The sequence below is a fragment of the Frieseomelitta varia genome, unplaced genomic scaffold (genome assembly GCF_011392965.1).
Source record: "Frieseomelitta varia isolate USP_RPSP 00005682 unplaced genomic scaffold, Fvar_1.2 scaffold_196, whole genome shotgun sequence".
Classification (NCBI taxonomy): domain Eukaryota; kingdom Metazoa; phylum Arthropoda; class Insecta; order Hymenoptera; family Apidae; genus Frieseomelitta; species Frieseomelitta varia.
Genome location: NW_025109705.1, coordinates 9,633 through 30,095, shown reverse-complemented (window position 1 = coordinate 30,095; position 20,463 = coordinate 9,633). Strand labels below are relative to the sequence as shown.

Genomic DNA, 20,463 nt, shown 5'->3' with positions numbered 1-20,463 from the left:
GACCCTTCGCGTGCATCAATCTCTTTGAAGAATTAAACAAAAGAAGTTAGAGTGTTTCCACTCTAACATCCCAGAACTCGAGGTACATTCCTCTTCGGTCTTACGAAGCGGAAAACGGACGTTCCAACTCCCACGAAGCGTTTAAAAATTCGTGCAAATGAATCTGAAGAAAGTTACATTCCCAAGAGAATCAATTTATGGATTCGGATTATATTTCGATTTAGAATTAGATTCAAATCAGATTTCGGATTAAATTTCGGTCAGATTTTTACAAGCTGATAAAAAATTATCCGACGTGACGAGCAAGTGGTTCGTTAAATTTCACTATTGAAACTTTTACTTTTCATCGAAAAAGATAAGAACTGCTTTTGAACTGATTCTCTTCGTTAAAGATGGCAAAAGACAATCGAACAAAATGGTCACTATATTAATACTAAAACACTGGAAGTGGTGAAAGCGACCAATTTATAATTTTTGTTCGAAACATTACATAAGACATAAAACAATGTTTAAAAATTTAATAAAAAAACACGTGTGTAATTTATCGTATCACAAAGTTTCTTCGTCTCTTTAGTTTAACGTTTCCGATGGAAATTTTACCCTTTGATCGTCGGTAGTTTTAGTGTCGAACAAAATTTCCTTTTCTCCCCGAAAAATTTGCACGCGAAGGAAAAAAACACACACAGTCAACCTAATGTTAACAGAGCTTTCAATTAACGCCGTCCCCTGCGAACTTGTCTACGTGCTTAAACCGTGTTCATTCCGTTTTAACCGTGCCGATTAAAAGCGGCAATGGCAAATCGAATTCGAGGGCAAGATCCAGGCCAGACCGACCTGCTGCTTATACTCTGATCAACACCATGGACTACAACACGGTCTCCTCTAATCTAATTAGATGCAATTAGAGGAACTGCTAACACGACCGGCCGCTGATTGGCCATTGGTTACGTCTAATTCGTCCGGTAACGATCTCGCAAGGCTCCTCGGACCTGTCGTTCTCCACCGGAGTTTTCGAGGGCATCGTCGGGCCCGTTAGGACTCCTGGGACAATAGCTACGAGTTAACGAAGCCGATTCGGCGAATTCGTTCCTGTTCACCGGGGGCACTGCTTTAATTTGCAGTCGTGTTCAACCTCGGGGAGAGGATATGAATGGAACGGCTCGTCCGTTTCTCAACACTTCGAATCGGTCGGACATTGAACGATTACGCAAACGGCATAACATAAGGTGCTGCTCGATGCACTTTTCATCGTCACTCAGTTGGTTCAGTTTCAATCCTCTCGTCGAATAAACTTTCGTCTTCTGTTGTTGGACTAGCAGCGAGTGATTCAAGAGGGAAGAGTGTTCGATGCGAGCATTCGTCGCAATTTCGTCACTTTTCAGTCTTCGTATCGCTGGATTCTTTTTGTTCAAGTTCTGTGAACCATCACCGCAAAATTGCAGAGGTATAGATACGAAATTAACGTTAAATAGAACGTTAGTAGCATAATTGCCTAAGAATAGACTGACTGTGTCTTGTCACGGAATCAATGAATCTTCAAAGTGTTTTATAAAACACACGTACGATGTGCGACGTGTGTCGCAATGTTCAACGTGTTCCTATGTTTCGTCTGTGTTTCAAACTGGCGCGTTTAGTTTGATCATGGCTGAAGGAAGAAAGAGAAAAGAGAAAGTGCAATTAGTAGTGGAGTAAGAGGAGCTGTTTCCTTGAATATTTGGGGAAAGAGTGCTCCAATTTCGTGTGTTATGTGTTATATATTAGGTTTCCCTTTGTCTTCGAGGATGTAATGGTTGTGTAAGAACGAAGAACAATGAAGGATTCATCTTCAGGTGTATCGCTGGGAATATCACAGTGAGAACGGAACGCGGCGTCCAACAATGAGTATCAAAAATTAGAGAAGCTGGCAATAACATAATGAAAATGTTGCGCAAATTTAATAGCTGAGAAAAACCAGCTACTAAACTTTCATTTAATCTGCATCTGCCGCCACGAAGTTGAATCAAACGGGACAATTCAACGCATGTTTCACATCAGAATTCGTATTTTCAATAGAAATAAATTTTTAAACTGAAGTAAAAAAAAAAAAAAAAACGCAAAGACTCTCATCGTTAGAATAACTACTACTACTCGCAGAAACAAAGGAACCAAAACACGAATTCTTGGTTATCGAATCGAGCCAACCATACGCGCGAGCATGAAGCGTGTCCATTATCCGACAAGTTGATAAATAAGCAATTAAATCGGACAGCCGAGGTGAAAGGACCACCAACCTGTTAAAAAAAAATCCCGAGAGCCAGCGCGGATAAGACATTCTGTCGGAAATATCGGCTCGGGAGCCGATCGATTCAGCCGGTCGTTTGTTCGATCCGCGCCCTTTCTTCCTTTTATTTTATTTTATTTTATTTTTTCTCTTCGAGCTGGACATCTTCCCGGAAGTGCGGACGACGGATTGAGTAGCCTCACGCACGAGCGCGAGGCGGCGCGATTTAAACCGAATTCACCGGCTGCCAGCGAGCGAGTGGCAGCACAAAAGGGCTGCTAATTTGCCGAGCCGCTTCGGCAACGGGGAACGCTTCAGCGCGGGCTCTTTTCAGTTCCGGGCATCAAAGGAGCTTTGAAAAGAGGACAAAGAGAGAGAGAGAGAGAGTGTGTGTGTGTGTGTGTGTGTGTATGAGAGAGAGAGAGAGAGAAAGAGGAAGAGAGGTTATTTTCGTGCAACGCGATGAAAAACCAGCGCTGTCACCCCGACACCCCGAGGAAACGTGACCTCTTTCAGCCTGTTTTCACGCGTGGAGAGATGAGCAATCTTTGCGTGGAGAATCGTTCCTAGATCCGCTCCTCTCTCTCTCTATAAATCTCTTCTCTATAAATGCCCGTCTTTTTCCGCCTCTCTCGAGTTCATTGAACGAGGAAATTTACAGATGTACATCGTGGGTACATCGCGTGGAAAATTGCTCGAGCAATTCAAGAAAAGTTTTGAAGAGTGGAGGTTAGCTTTTCGAATGTTGAGACAAAGAAAAGGGAAGAAGGGGATGAACGAGGAAGTCGCAAAGTATGAAAACGTACGTTAGAAATTTTGTAATTAAAATCTGAGCTAATTCTATGGAAGTTCGTTGTAGAGTGACTCGTGAAAGTATCCGAACATCTGTATTAAATTTCACTATCATTCCAACGAGATGTGATTGAATATAAAAATGTGACATAATTGTATCTGTAAATTAGAACCTAATCTGAAGGTATGTATACTTCTGTTTCGCAGAAAATTATTGTATATTGTGACATGCGAATGCACGTTACATGTTTTCATAGTTTCAAAGTTCGAATACTTTATATAATTATATACATAATATTATATATATATAATTATTATTATATATTTATTATGTATATAATTGTTATTATATATTTATTATATATATTATATTATTTATATATAATTATATAAATGTTGTATTGTTAAATGTTTGTTAAAAAAACTACTTTCTACATGTATATATACAAAGAAAAATAGAAACTTGCGCGTAATAATGTTAAAAATTTAGCAAGATATTACTCAGATTAATCTTCAAATTGTTTCCTGTATAACATCATTCATCATTATACACATCAACGTATTCTTTGTGGAGTATCATACGTATCAATATATTATTTGTATGACATCAGTATACATATTATAATATATCAAGATATCCTGTCATTGTACCCGGTTAGATCAAAATGCTGACAGACATAATATATCTTTAGAATGTTTATCTTTAGTACCCTTCTGAAATGTGAAATCGAATTCTTTTCTGATTAGTTACTTGTATATTATTTGTAATCACTTGTTGTATAATTTTTATGTATTAATTACTACCATTCAATTTTAAGAAACACTGACTTTGCAATTTCTTTACACTATATTGCAGCAAAGCAGAATGCAGTTAACATTGCACGGTCATGAAAAGAAATTCCAACAATTCGTACACCTAAAATTTGAAAAACTGAGCTTGTCAGATCATGAATTAAAGAAATCATAGAACAAATTGAATATTAATTAAATATTACATAGAACAGATTAAATATTAATTAATTAAATATAATTAAATATTACACAGAATAAATTAAACATTTAAACGTTGAAATTTACTTTAGAATCCAGTAACATGTAACATCGAAACTCCCGCTAAATCAATTCACCATCGCGCAAGAGGGACCCCCATTCATGACATCCCATCCCAACGAAACATCCATTCAACGAATCATCCGAATACCTCGACGACCCGTGTAATCCCCTGCCTCTGACCTTCGTCAGTCATCGATCATCCCTTAAACAGCGCGCGTAAGCGAACATTCACACACGGCGGTGGTGGATCATCGTGCAAGGATGACTGAAAGGATCGCTTTCGTCAGAAAGCCCCCGCCCGGCCAGATAGAATCAAAGAGGATTCTGACCGCGAGGCGGTCCTCTTCAATTCATTCGGGGCCATTCTTCGTGCTGGGCGTATCTGACGTGCACGAGGAGCATCAGAAGAAGAACAACGTCCCGAGGACGTGCACGTTTCACGCAACGTGGGTCCCAGCCTGAAATTATCCGAAGCAGAGAGGTTCCTCCTTTATCTAGGATGATCTGCAACGTCCCTGACCAAAGGGGTGGAAGTGGGGGAAGAGAGTAAAGAATTCGCACGAAACACGACGGTTCATCCTCGTCAATCTGGACAGCTGGTAAATTGAATTTTTTTTCCATGCCCGTGCCCGTGGTCCGATTGGCCGGATCGTCCACGTGATACACAATTCATCGAAACGGGACGGATGGAATATTTCGGAACAAACACACGTACACCACTGTGTCTGATTTGGCGAGGATGATCCAGATAACCTTTCTTTCCTTCTAAATGATTTTTAATATGTAATTTAATGAAATTCAATTCTCAATTACACTTTTTTCTGAGGATTTCTAGCTATGATTTGAAAAATTGCCCCTTTCGGAGGACCACTATGATTGAAAAGATTATGACGAATATGACGAGCCAGTTGATGTTGTCGGTGTTGTTATGAAAAGAAACTCTTTCTTCCGACACTTTCTTATATTTTTTATTATTATACATTATAGTATATTAACAAATACTATAATGCACTATTTTATTATTATACAGTAAAGTATATTAATAAAATTTACTTCTGACTTTTCTTATATTTATTATTATTATACATTATCGTATATTAATAAATACTACAATGCACTATTTTATTATTATACATCAAATTATATTAATAAAGGAAATAGCATTAATCTCTCCACATCATAGAAATTAGAATGATATTTAACATTCGTTGTTTGTTTAAAATAGCTATTCACCGTACATTAATTTCCTATTAAACACATATTTACGATATACACATGTATATCTTGAATCTTATATACATCTCCAATTTCTACCAACACAATCCTGTCAATCGTATCTCGTATTGTATTAATAAACGTCCGGACACTAGCCTAAAATATCCCATGCAACGAAGGTGAATTGGAATGTTTCGAAGAGTATAAACTAGGCGTGACAAAATTCCTGCCGCAAACTCACGATCCAAGGATCTTAAGCACGCGTGATCCTAGGATTAACAGTTAATCCCGCAACATAAATGTCTACTCGATAAACAACACCCTTACAGTTTACCACGCGTATAGCAAACGAAATAGAAAAGATCGAGCTTACGTGGTGCATACAATGAGAGATCGAATCCAAACGTGGTGAACACTCTCCGCGTTCATGGGAGGGACTATCGAAAAAGCAAAGTGATCGCGAGCACGGAATATTTCATCACGGCTGAGAGATTCACAACTGTTTTGAACCGTTGTCATCTCCACTCGTAATTCGTCGCCGCTTTTTCGCTCGTCGATTCCTCACTCAACCGATTCCGGGAACGTTCAACCGAACGATCGAGACGCTCGTAGATCGAGCGGAACGCGGGCTTAGATCGGAAATTATGCGACAGGTGGCCGTGTACGCAGCGCGTGTCGGCTTTAAACTGAATTACGATGTTGCGTAAAACATCGAGCCAACTTCCAACTCTCGGTGGCCAACTCGTTGGCCGATTTTTTACGAGTTTCCTGCTCGATGCAAACCGGCTGCGTGTGGTTTGGTCCGGGTGTTTTGAAAAGACTACGAATGTGCTGCTTCGATCAGTTGAAGCGAAATGATTTTATTCGATGACAGTCACTTGAAATGTTGGTCAATTCTGCACAAGTAATTTGGTAATTTTCATCGGGGGAAGACGAGTTTTGTTAAGAAGTTAGAAGAATTTACAAAATTAAACAGAACGACACTGAAAACGATCTGACACATCACTGTTTCTTGCCAGACTTTTTTTTTATTTTCGACTGAATTAAATTAACTTTTAGAAAACAGAATTAATAAATACAATATTTATTAAAGAATGTAACGAAAGTAATGTCTAACATTAGACAACAACTCAATAACGATCATTAGGCTGACGATATTTATATTTTTGAAAACATATTCTAAAAAATGAAGCTTAGACGAAGAATTGCGCTACCTGTTGAATATTTTGGAGAGTATTATCTATCGATTACTTCGAATTCTTGACAATTAATGTACAAAGTTGACCATTAATTAAAGTCAAGTTACAGTGATATACGATTAATTGATTGGATACTTCTTTGCAACACATATGTCACATCGAAATTTAGAAGAAAAAAAATTATATATACATATATATATATAATAAATATAGAAAATAAATTATACGAGCGCTATACCTCATTTTAAATTTCAAAATTAGAATCTTAGTATACCAACATTTTAAAAATATTTCCTACATTTTTGGTTAAAAGTTGAGTTACTTTTCAGATCAACTGAATCCAAAATACCAGAATCGTAAAGCTCAAACATAATTTCTAAAATCTTTTCCAACCTCGGAACAGAAGCAACCTTCCCCGAACAAAAATTCCAAGCATCCTCTAACCGCGACTGTGCACAAGTTACATTAAAACCCACACACAACCTTTCTCCTAATCAAGAACCTGTTACTCGTTCCCAAACGTCGAGCAACGTCGTCAAACCGCGGAGAAGGCCAGGTCGAGAGGAACCTTGAAGACAAGAAAAGGAATAAGAGGTCGAAGACTTAGAACGAAGAACTGGACGCGATCAGGTGCGTTTAGGTGCGGGACCGTTTTGCATCCTCGCGTGTTTTCGCATTCAAATGCCTGACCGATGCAATTTAAAACTCGTTTGGACGAGGCGTTTGGGGGCCAGCTCTCGCCAATGCGAGACACTTCACCGATTTCGTGTAGCATCTGGACCAGAAAGGATCAGAAGAAAAAGAAGAAAGAAGAAGAGGAGGAGGAGGAGGAGGGAACGAATAAAAGCCACGGAGTGGCTGAGGGCTGATTCTCAAAAGGAAGACGAGCCAAACTCTGGAGAGGGAAGCAACCTCTTATTGTCCCGGGGAACAGTCCCCTTTCACCAGGATAAAACCGACGATCCGCCAGAACACCAGATTTCGTTTGGTCAATGAAATGAAAGGGTTCGTTGCAGAGAATTCCCCTACTCTGAGGTCCTTCACTCTCATGATGATCGTAGAAACTCTCATTTTTCGAGTACAAGAAAGACTTTTAGAAAGAGTATCGGTGGTTTTGAGAATTGGGCAGGCGGAGTTATTTCTCTTTGCACTCGGAATTTTATCTTTTCGGGGGAAATGTTGTCGTCAAGATAGAAATTTTAAATGTTAATCAAGTGAAAATTAGTAAAAATGAATGCCAGTTAAATGAAAAATACTTTGGTACTGTCAGAGTGATCTGCAGTTTTAGAAGTTGACGATCGTCGTACGACATGTAACATCTCTGATGACGAATTTTATACACAATGATTATGAATAAAATTCACCACTTGGTAGAGAGTTAGAACGATAGAGAGTTATTTCCTTTGTGTTTCGAGTTCTATCTTCGACAACACAAATCCAAGTACCTTTTTAAGTTAAAGAGAAACAAAAGAAAAATCCTTCCAAAGCTCATCTACGCTCTTCTCTTTCTCAAAATCACTTGGAAACAATCTGCAGAGGAGACGATCGAGACGATCCTTTATCCGTGGTGGTTCTCTTTCGAGAAGAAGGCTTTTGTCGAATTGTCCGTAGACACGACCGGTCAGAGGACCGGTCGACCTCTGATCTTCGCTTTTTTTCTTCCTCCTTTTCTCGCAGGGAACATCCTGCTGTCGTATTGCTCCCGTCCACTCGTGGCCACTGCACCAATGCCAAGAAATATACTCCGCGTAGAGCACGGACAGGAGGGATCCTCGGGTGGGACGAGGTGTCAGCCGACCGCAATTATCAGTAATGATAGCCTCGAGAGGGCCGGTTCCAGCGGCGACAGTTACTCGCCGCCATATTGATGACCGGTCGCGCATGAACGAATGTACGTGACCCCGCGGGATCATTGAATCATACCAGGATCGCCAGGTTTTCCGTTACCTCTCGTCGAACGCAAAATAACGCGAAACGAAAAATCTCCTTTTCACTTTGCCTAAAGTGTACAAAAATCCTTTTGGCAAAGCGTCGCTGGGTGAAGATCGAACGAAGTGCGTTTCGTGAGCAGAGTCTGTACCCTTGTTTTAGAGCTGGTCGTCACACGTTCGATTTTAGAAATCGTAAATTCTTGAGGATACAAAGATACTCGGAGATTTTGAAAGATTCAGACTGGCAGATTGTTTCAAAAAATATCTACGATATTTCAAAGAGATCCGCTGAATCGAAGATTCCGAGATTCAAGGATTCTGAAATTCGGAAGATTCGCAGAACTCGAGGACTCGATGATTCCTTAAAGAGTCTTCGAAACTCGAGAAATCTAAAAAGAAAACACGGACACTCAATGACACCCGGAAACTCAAAAATTCAAAAACTCAAAGACTCAAAGACTGGAATCTTCCAAATTCTCGATCGCTTCTCTTGTCTCGCAATAAAAGAAAGAATTCCAAACCCCTTCATACATAAAAAGAAAACACGGGCCGATTCAACGACCCGGAAACTCAAAAATTCAAAAACTCAAAGACTCGAAGACTAGAATCTCCCAAACTCTCCTCCTGTCTTGCAATAAAAGAAAGAATTCCAAACCCCTCGATACCTAAAAAGAAAACACGGACCGACTCAACGACCCGAAAACTCAAAAATTCACAAACTCAAAGACTCAAAGACTAGAATCTCTCCCAAACTCTCCATCGCTCCTCTTGTCTCGCAATAAAAGAAAGAATTCCAAACCCTTCGATACCTAAAAAAAAAAAAAAAAAAAAAACACGGACCAACTCAACGACCCGAAAACTCAAAAATTCAAACACTCAAAGACTCGAAGACTAGAATCTCCCTGTCCTGCAATAAAACAAAGAATTCCAAACCCTTCGATACCCAAAAAGAAAACGGACCGACTCAACGACCCGAAAACTCAAAAATTCACAAACTCAAAGACTTAAAGACTAGAATCTCTCCCAAACTCTCCATCGCTCCTCTTGTCTCGCAATAAAAGAAAGAATTCCAAACCCTTAGATACCTAAAAAGAAAAAAAAAAAACACGGACCAACTCAACGACCCGAAAACTCAAAAATTCAAACACTCAAAGACTCGAAGACTAGAATCTTCCTGTCCTGCAATAAAACAAAGAATTCCAAACCCTTCGATATCTAAAAAGAAAACGGACCGACTCAACGACCCGGAAACACAAAAATTCAAACACTCAAAGACTCGACGACTGGAATCTCCCTGTCTCGCAAGAAACGAAAAAAATTCCAAATCCCCTCGACATCGAAGATTCCGCGTGCTCGTGCTGTCCGCGAGAGCACGGTCGCGATTATTCTCGCGGTCGTTGGCAGCGGCTCTCGCTCGCCAGCGTGACCGCGCGAGCATCGATGATAATAATTATCGTGTTACGATGAATGACTTTCTCATTCGTCTGCTGCTCGTAGGTGCCTGCCTCTCTCTCCTCGCATCTCTACGTGTACGAGTGTGTGTGTATGTGTGTGTGCCTGTGCTCAGAGAAGATATCGGATCGTTTGTCTCCAACTGTCTACCGTCTGCTTCCGTCACTGAAAATCGCGCGCGCGCATATACATGTATATATATATATATATATATATATATATATGTACGTCGTTACTCGAGCGGATTTCTATCAGTGACATGCAAATCGATCTCCCGGCTCGACCTTTGCTACGAAACAGACGTATCTCTGGTAGACGGTGGTGTATCTGCCAGCCGCGACGTGCATATTTACGCGCGGATATCGTTCACTTGGATCTATACTCTTCGGTGGAGAACGCTGTTTCCACCCTTCGGTGCTACGTTTCGCGAGAACGTCGTTTCGTCCCAGCTTCGTTGCTTCTGCTCTTGTTCCTTCGGTCGATGGTTTCAACAGAGTGGTTTCCATTTGGTTTTGAGTTGAAAAAGTTCCTTGGTCGTTTCTTTACGATGAAGAATTTTTGCGTGGATTTTATACGTGGCACTTTGTCACTTCAGTTCTCTTCCGAGTATTTTATTTGACTCATTAGTCACGTAACTTATCAGAGGTCGTCGATCATTCAGTTACTGAACTTTTTTCTCGTTGTATACAACAAAATAAAGTGATACCGGATATACAAACCGCTATGAAAAGTATTTCTAATCAAAGCTAAACTGACGAAACTTCAGTTTTGTGTGTTCGATCGTAGGATGCTTTAACACCTAGAGCACTATCGTTCCTCGAGCTTCGAAAACACCGATACGAGGCACTAGGGGGGGAAAAGAAACTGGAAGGGGGAAAGAATTCGAATTAGGACCAGCGACGAGCCTGCCAGAAAACCGTACAGATAAAAAGAAATTCGTAATTTATACGTCGCCGTGCCGTCAACGTGGACAATAAATTCACTGGCGCCACGGACGGGTCCGGTCGGTTGGACGAAAGATACCAGGGCCGCCTAGGGTGTCCATTATTCCCAGATAATTACATACTTCTCCCTCAGGAATTTTTGAAATGAGTTTCAGCCCCAGCTCCGTGGCCGCAGCTTTCGTCCAATCTACCTTACCGCTCTCGACGACGACGCCGCAGCCAATAAGATTTTCTCCCATGATGAAAATCCTTGGCTACCATCTTTGAAAATCTCTCCTCGCTGCAGAGAAATTCGATCAGGTGGGCTATTGTAGTAGAAATTAGAAAGGGAAAGTAATCGAGTCTCCCAGTCTCTTATACATTTTACAATGAGATTTTCCCTGGCAGAAATTGTTTTTACATGATTGTTGAAAAATGTACAAGGAATGTTTTTATACTGTGCACTCTGTGTCTTTTTTTGTCCGCAGCTGAAGAAGTAGAATAAAGTGTTGAATCATCGGGAAAAAAATCAGAAGTAGAGTTAATACGTCTTCCGTCAATCTCATTGGAATAAAATATTTCGAAATGAAAGAAGAAGAAAGGAACTCAGTCAGAGTTGCTTAAAAAGAAGCGGTATAAGAAACAATTATTTAAAAAAAAAAAAAGGAAAAAAATTCTCTAAGCTTCGCAGAGTTATTCTTCTGATCTTTAAAGACAAAAGGACTATCCATAAAACACAATTCGGATAAAGTTTCTAACGCAAAAATTCACAGGGTTTAGCCAAACATTTCCTGAACTTCCAATGTACCAAAAATAACACTTCAAACAGAATTCGAACGAAATGCTGTTCCAAGGAAGAGTCAGACTCTGTTTCTGACACAATTCACTTCAAATCCCGATGACAAATCAAACATCATAAAAATTTGCAAAGCAAAGGAATAAAAATCTCACGGCCCCTTTAAAATTCCTTAAAAAAGCATCAATTCTCATCTGAGAATTTCGTCAAACCGACAGAATCAATCATGCAATTTGGAAACCACCGTAAAAAGCCAGCTTTTGTGTTTCGGTCGACTGTTCACCACCTTCGTCCAGAAAATAAAAACAAGGAGAGGAAGCTCGAGTCAAAGTGGCGAGTGAAGATCGAGCATAGAAGAATGTAAACGTTAGTGACCATTAAATGGCGAGCTGCCTTCGGTGGTTCTAGTTTAAAAGGCATCGTCTCTCGAATCTCGCGTGAGTCTGATCACCGCTCGAACAGGTTGAACAACCCACGTCTCCACGGTAGCGGTACCAGCTTCTGTTATCTACGCTCCGCTTCGAATCAACTTCGAACAGACAGTTTCTACTCGACGACAACGAGCACGTGAAATAAGGGAGGAAGACCGAAAAATGTTCGCGCTTACTGGTTGTACGATCGAGTTTGAACCTGATCGGTATTCCGCGATATGATTTATTTTATTGGATTGTAGACTAGTTTTGTCTAATCGTCTAATGTAATAGATAATTTTAATGATACTGGTTTCGAAGTTCACTTGATTATCGAAATGTGGCATCGAACAGATAAGTACTGTGCACGTTATTGACAAGAGGATATTTAGAGTTATAGGGGATTTGGTGTCTTTTTTACTGTGTAGAAGAATGGGGGATATTATGGGGATGTTAGGTACTCGTGGGTTCGAAGGTTTATACTGTAAAATAGGAAGATTTGGAGTTGTGGGTATTGCAATGGTTTGGGTAATATTTATGAGAGGAAATGAGGTAAATAGATGGATTAGAATGGGTACGTAGAATGGTAGAATGGGGATATAGAATCTGGAAACAGAGAAATAAAATTTAGAAATATAGACTGCGAGAACACAAGATTTTAGGATTCTACAGACACGTAGAAATATAGAACTTTCGAAATTTAGGACGCTAGAACATTAGAACTGTGAGATTCTAGAATTCTGTAGCTCTAGAGTTCCAGAATTTTAGAACTGAAGCTCTAAAACTTTAGGCCAGCATAGAATTCTAGAAACATAAAACACTTGAACTCTCGAATCTTTCTAGCTCACGGTGGCAAATTTTCAGATCTGAGATTAAACTCAGAAAAAGCAGCTCCTTCTTCTCGCGTCTAACTCTCTCCTCTCTCTAAAGAAGAAAGAAAGAAAAATTCTAACGATCTGAAAAGAAATTTCTCTCTTACCTCGACCAAGATAATCCTCCCTATCTCACTGATCACAAATCTCACAATGACGAATCATCATTTTCATTAAAACGATACGCGCGGATCTTCCATCCTGTTCCGATCTAAACTTATTATTATTTCCCCTCGGTGCTCGGGCCACGCTTCATCCCCCACAACGCTGTCATCGGGAATCTCCAATCAGCGAGTATCGCACGACCGATCTGTTTGCTCGTCTCGTTCCTTCCTTTTGTCCCTAACCGCTCTCCTCTCGCTACCGCGCCGATATTAATACCGATACACGTGCACGGATTTGCATTCACTGTCGTCTCGCGTGTCTCGCGTTTATACGCTTAATCCTCGCGAGCCTCTCCCTTACGTAACGCCGGGTTCGGTGTCAACCGAGGCGGAGCACGGCTGCGAGTCTAACGAGCCTCGCGAGGAAATTGCCAAGGGTGCGGGAACTGACGACGTTTTATCTCACGAGGAAGTGGCCGCTTATACCTCCGGAATGTACGTACGTACGTACAGAGTGAGTTGATCCATATGGGAACGATCTAGGGAGTTGGAAGTGTTGATGAAGATTTATAATGGTGAATGTAAATTTTTAAGCATGCACAATGCGACACACGCATTATGTATCGTGTAAGTATCGATAATACACGTGTAAGTATCGAAATTGCAGCGGCTGTCTATGATATTTAAGCATTTAAAGTACTAAAATTAACTGAATTAAAAGTGTGCATGTAGTACTCTATAATCCTCTGATAAATTATTTTATTATTAATTATTTTAAAAGTAACATAGGGTATTCTTTAATTCCTCTGATAATTAATTATTTTATTATTAATTATGGAAATGATCTAGGGAATTGGAAGTGTTTTTATGTAGAATGTGTAGAATGTAATTACTATTATATATGTAATTATATTTTTATTATTTGTATTTTGAAATTCTATTGTAAACTATTCAATCAACTTTGTTCTTTTAAACACACATGTTAATCGACGTAGCTCGACATTTCTCTACAAAGTATTAACTCATCTATGTATTTTAATTTTAACTTTCTACACCACGTCGACAAGAATAATACAATATGTTACACGTACTTCGTATATACCGTAAATTTTTAAATTGCACATTTTATAATGCAATTCTTAACACTCGAGCATATTCGTAAAAATTACTGTTAAATTTCCTTAATCCGGAAACGAACGCAGACTATCTGCCCCGAAGACTTTTGACCGATGGTGTACACCAATAGTAACACTTTCAAGACGCATTCAAAAGCATAGTTTAATTTCATCTAAGAAATCGAGAGTTCACATTCGCAAAAATATTTATACGCACATCACGAGATCTGTCATCGAATTGTAACATAACGACAGCGACTGGATAAAAAATCAAGACGATAATATTATTGCAGACGAGACACCCTGTACAACTGGCTCATTTTCCTAAACACCAAGTTGATCGACTGATCCCGATTAAACGATAGCCATCGTCCGGACAAGGCGAGACACGATAAATGTTAATGAACCGTTGCGCGTAACAGCGTCAGGAATAATAATCGCGTGGAAACGCGGCCATTAACGACGCCTTTGTTCTACTCTACCCCGTTCGATTATTCCATCGGTCGCGTTAATATCGTAACGGTGCTCCAGCATTAATTAGACTACAGTTTTAATTGCGAGTAACCGTAAACCCTGCTGACCAACCTCTATCGAGGACAGTGCCAATAATCAGAAGTAACTTGCAGTTTTATTCACGAAGGAATGGAATATCGAGAATCGTTACAGGACTGTAAGACGTCTCATGAAAAGATGGAACGAGATTTGATGTTCATAATATGACGATAGTTATTGGAGGAGAGTTTATGACATTATGTAGTAGTTATTATTTGCGGAAAGTGTTAGTTATGAAGGAAGGAAATATTGATAATTGTTACAGGACTATAAGACTTTTTCAAATTTTTGTAAACCGAGGGTACAAAGTTGGAATGATTGAAGATAACGGTAGTTATTGGAGAAGAGTTTAGTGATATTGTGTAGTTATGATACAAAATTTTAATTTATTTAATAATTACTATTATATAATTTATATAATTGCGATAGAAAATTTTTATTTGCGAGACAATTTTAAATTGAGAATTATAGAGTTTAGTTCGAACTGCATTAGAAAATTATCGTTTTTTTCAGAGCTGATTAATGTAGCTTCTCAAAGAATCAATCATAAACACCCGCTAATGCAAATTCCTCGCAAACTCCTCCTCCAATAATCCTTCTCAGAAAACAACTCGTCACATCCATCGATCGAATCCCGTGTTTTTCGCAATTTCTAAACTTCAACCTCCATTTAAGATCCAAACGTCCCGCGAAACATGGTAAAACGTACAAACGCAAGGAACGGCAAGATCCGCTGTTAATTTACGCCGGGTGTCAAGTGGCTAATTCATTTAATTAGGCGCGCGTAAATCAAGCTGAGCGTAGAGCGCGAGCCGGTAATCGGGGCGAGTGATCGGGCCTCGCCTCCAGAGGCCATCCTCAACCGCGACGAAAAGAAAGCGAACGAACCAGAGGAAGCAGAACCAGAAGAAGAAGAAGAAAAAGAAGAAGAAGAAGAAGCAGAAGAAGCAAAAGTAGAAACGACACACAACAACAGCGGACACACAAAGAAGAAGAAAAAGACGAAGAAGACGACGAAGAAGAAGAATCATTGGAGGTGTCGCGGTTTTATCGCGGTGTATACGGCGCCGCGTGGTAATTAATGGCGGATCGGCCGATCCAATTTCACCCGATCTTCATCAGCCGCAAAAATCCTTTCCGCGATAATTGAAAGAACTCGAGCGTCGCCGGCCAGCGAAACGCGGCTAATCGTTTGCAACTCGAGCGATTAATCCGACGTACGCTTTGACGACGTCCTTTTCCAGCGTAAGAGGATTTGCATAATTGGCCACCGGTGGCCATTTCGCGTAGATAGACGCGGCGGCGGCGGCGGTGGCCAATCGGCCACTACGAACCGGTAGCGAGAAGGAGTTCCCTTGAGAAATGCCATTTCCAATTAACTATCGATTATTAGGTCCGCGCCAGCCCTATCGAACGATTACGCCTGTCCCGTTCGCAGAACCTTGATAAATGCTCGCGACGGGACGCTGCTGGCCGTTCCTTCGTGCAACGTTTTCCATCGTCGATGATGATGATCCCTTCGGCCCCGCGAGGAGGAAATGTTTTCGACGATGCTCGCACGCTCTTAACGAGAAGAGGTTTCTGTATTTACGTAAGTGTGTAAATTGAGAATGAGAGAGAGAGAGTGTGTGTGTGTGTGGTTAGTTTTGTAAAGATTTTTATTTAGGTATGGTCAGTTTTGTTAATTCCCCCACTCTGCTTGGATCTACGTATGTCGGGTAAATTTAATTGTGAGGAAAAAATATCTGAAAGGGTCAAACGTGACGAAGAAATAAACAGGAGGGTTGATAGTAGATATAATTAATAAAACAGTAGAAATTTCCGTGGACGGTGATTTTTGTGGATCTGCAACTATTTCTGAGAGATTTGAGTGATTCTTTTTTACAAAATGTGTAGAGACGAAAGCTTGTGTTACAATTCTCTTTATGGAGTTTCGCAAAATATACGACAATCTCAAAAACGATATTATATTCTCCGTTATTCTTTACAATTTATCCGTACTAATACATTAGACAACTTAAATATATTGTTTATCTGGATTGTATTATATTTATAATAATTTATATCATACTATTTTACAATGTTATATTACATAAATTATATTACACGTTGTAATTTTATGAGTACGTACAAAAAATTTGATTCTAATACTATTTTCGTCTACTAGATGTTATTCTGCTCTGGTCTAAATATTTTACATATTTCTACGCGAATCTCAGACTCACTAAAAACGTATAAACATCCGTCTACTAATTTAAAATTACAAAATTATAAAATTACACGATGTAATTATATTCAATTGAAAGATCAGTATATTTTGGTCAGATCTGAAGTCTTTGCCCTTATTATTGACCACTGAATTACTCATCTTGAATTGTCACATTTCTATTTTTTTTTTTTTTCAATGTGTGTTCAACACACATTCGCAAAACATTCGCTCAATTTCTACAATTCTGCAATGTTCAAAAAACGTGTTCGTAGATCCTTGAACGAATGAGTGCGGAAATTTCACGGAAATCGAAGTGAAAATTCATTCCTCCGATGCACGAAAATGGCATGAGAAGCCAGTCAGCCATTGTTGGCAACAATGTACGAAACGGCAGCAGCCGTCTGCATGATTTCGACCCGTTAGCCCAATTTCACATTCCACGTCAAGGACGCCCAGAGCGACGACCGGTCGAAGAAGGGTGAGCAAGACACAGAGAGTGAGAGAGAGAGAGAGACATATCCCGTCGTACATACACACATAGCTTATTATCTTTTCGCATTTTTCGACCGAGATTATTCTCGAAACGAATGGCCCTCTTAAGGCCCGCGACTGGATCATTAATCTAGCTTCGAAGATGGCCAAGTTGTCCATGACGCGAGCGCAAATCGACCGGGCCGCGTCCATCGTGAATCCTTTAACGCCGGTATCGCTATCCCCCATCGAATGTCATTATTTTAATTTCGTTTTCGCGTGTCGCGCGGCGATTAATGGCGCGGAGCACGTCCACGGCACATCCGGCTCGAGTTCGATCCTTCACGATTGTCGGAGGAAAGTGACAATCTTCATCCAACGACACGTTATTGAATGTATATTATAATACTCGGTGGCTCGACGTTGGGGGATATACTTAATGCCGGTTTCGTTGACGAGTTCTTACTGAGGATCGATCGTACACCAGGAGAGACGATAATTTTGTTTTTTCACGTCGGCAGCTGAGACTCGCTTACGTACGCGAGGGATGCTGCGATCGAGACCTTGGTCGGTTGATGAGGTCCTCGGCGAAGATTGGAAGCTGTTGGTATAATACTGTTTTTCGTTTTTTTTTTCTTTCTTCTTTTTTCTTGAACTCGATTATTGGTGATATGGAAATTATCCACGGATTTTTATTTCAAATGCAATCCCACGAAAATCCCATGCAAATATAATGTAAAATATCTACGACACAAGTGGTGTAAGTAAAGCAAACTTCAGCCTAGGTTCTTTCCTTCTTTTTAATTACGATCGTATAATTTCTATAATTCATCCACAATCCAGTGATAATTGTACAAAATTCAAGTTCTCTCTTATCTGTTTCATGTTTAATTCGTAGAAAAATTGCAAAAAAAACAATTACATAAGTACACGAGAAATTTTTGAGACTTAAAATTAAAAACAGACTCGCCTGTTCCCTAAAAACCAAGAATTTAAAAAAAAAATCAGCTTGGATCGATGATGATGCAACGGACTATAGATTAAGAATATTTCTGTAATCTTCGTGAAACATAAAGTTAATAAAAAAAAAAAAATGTAAAAAAAGAACTCGAACTCTAATTTCCGTACAAGATTCAAAAGATTACGATTTTGATTAGCTATTGATTATCGCGACAGTTTTAAATAACCCTCGCGAAACCACCACCCATCAAACGAACAACGACGTTTACAGTGCCAAAGAAAATCGCGCGGAGGACACAGTTTATGGCCTTTGCTCGAGCCATCAGTGCGAATTTAAATCAATTCTGACAGTTTCTAGCTTACGGCCACCGACGTCGGAGAAGAAGAGAAACGTCTAGCCGCGATATTCGCGTCTGTTCCGGCGTCCACGTCGAAGAATACCACGATGTCGATGGTATTGATGGTGCTGACGATGGCCGTGGCTCGGTTGCTAACTATAACTACAACTACGACTCCTCCAGGGAGCCGCTTCAACGGCCAGCTTTTGATTCACTGCCTGCCATAACGTTCCAGGCCTGACAGTTCACGATTCCTCAACGATGATAACCGTCCGGCATAGCACGCTCTCGAGTATCGTTCGTTTGCGACAGAGTTTGCAATGGACAGTGCTTCGAGACTCGCAGTTTCGAGACTTTCTTTTTCTTAATTTTCAATCGCGACTTTATCGAGAAGTGAATTCAACTGAGTTTCGCAAGTTTCGCGACTGTTTTCAACCTTTTTGGCTTTTGGAATTTAATCGATGGCGTTGGACTTTAGTGACAGAAATTTCGATAGAAACATTCTCTTCGAAAATTTTCACGGCGAATGAGAGAAATACTTTCAAGGAATTACAGCAATAAATAAATAATATCGTAAATTGATAATATTGATAACATTCAATTATGAATATATTAATATTAATAACATAATTGAGATGCACGCATCTTTGAATTAATAGCAGTAACGAAGCACAGAAAATGAACGAAAATAAGATCGAAACGATGAGGCATCACCGTATGCAATTTCCAAGAATCATCCTTAATATCGGGAAGATCGTCACGAGAGTACCTAAATCAACTGACTTTCACTCTCGATCCGGCTGCACAATGAGAGTTTCCTCTTTTTTCTTTTTTTTTTTTTTCTGAAATGATACGTATCTTTTGAAATGATACGTTCTTCAAGCACAAAGAGCCATTATGAAAATCGTCGTAAAGCAACGGAATGAAACGCTCAATTCCAGTTGCGACTGCGCGCGTGTGTTAAAGGTTCGATGTGTGTGTGTGTGTAGGTGTGTGTATTTCGCGTCGTTGGCGCGTTCGAGTGGCACACGTTGAACGTTTCGTTGCTAGAACGATCACTTTCGCTGAACGAAATCGCGGCGTTAAACGCATTTGTCAGTGGCAAAGTGGATTTCGATAACGCATCGAGCGGCATTGATGTGTGCAACGAGCGCATCGGATCGTGAATTTCGAGTTAAACGAGTATGATGTCAATGGTACTCACGTGCTCGTCCACCGAGTACGTTAGCTCCCCGTCGTCGTACAGGACGAACCATCTTCTCTGCCATCTCTGGGAAAACAAATTAATTGGGAAAGATTAGTTTCGGTGAAATTCATTCCTGTAAAATAATTTGGTTAAATATAAAATTAGAGGATACTTGCATTGGATATTGGAAAAAACATTTGATTCTTTTTTTTTTTTTTTTTTTATTCAAAAAGAAGAGCAAAAAAGCAGAAAAGCGGCGCGTATGTCCAAGGTGTGAATAAAATACTAACGAAATTCGTGCATTCGTATATGTAACATATAAATGAGATACGTGTATACGTATGCAAACGGTGTAGTCGCGATTCGTCCATACGTGTGTATGTGTGTGTGTGTGTGTGTGTATATATATATATTAAAATATAGGAAAATAATATTTCAGCAAATAGTAATATTTCACAGAATAGTATTTAGAATAATGGTATTGCAACTATATGTATATATACCATTATTCTAAATACTATTGTGTGAAATATTACTATTTGCTGAAATATTATTTTCCTATATCCTAATAAAATGCTTATTGCACAATACTATTTCCATATGTAACTACACACATGAGAAAATA

The 20,463-nt window shown here is 39.7% G+C and overlaps 1 protein-coding gene across 3 annotated transcripts in view; it reads right to left on the bottom strand.

The window, feature by feature from the left end:
• Positions 1-19,921, bottom strand: part of LOC122526826 (girdin-like) — a 113,222-nt gene extending 93,301 nt beyond the window's left edge. For all 3 annotated transcript variants that reach the window (XM_043650387.1, XM_043650388.1, XM_043650389.1), the window contains exon 1: positions 19,857-19,921. The gene's annotated coding sequence lies outside the window, so the exon portion shown is untranslated. The remainder of the gene's footprint in view (positions 1-19,856) is intronic.
• Between the last annotated feature and the right edge of the window lie 542 nt (positions 19,922-20,463).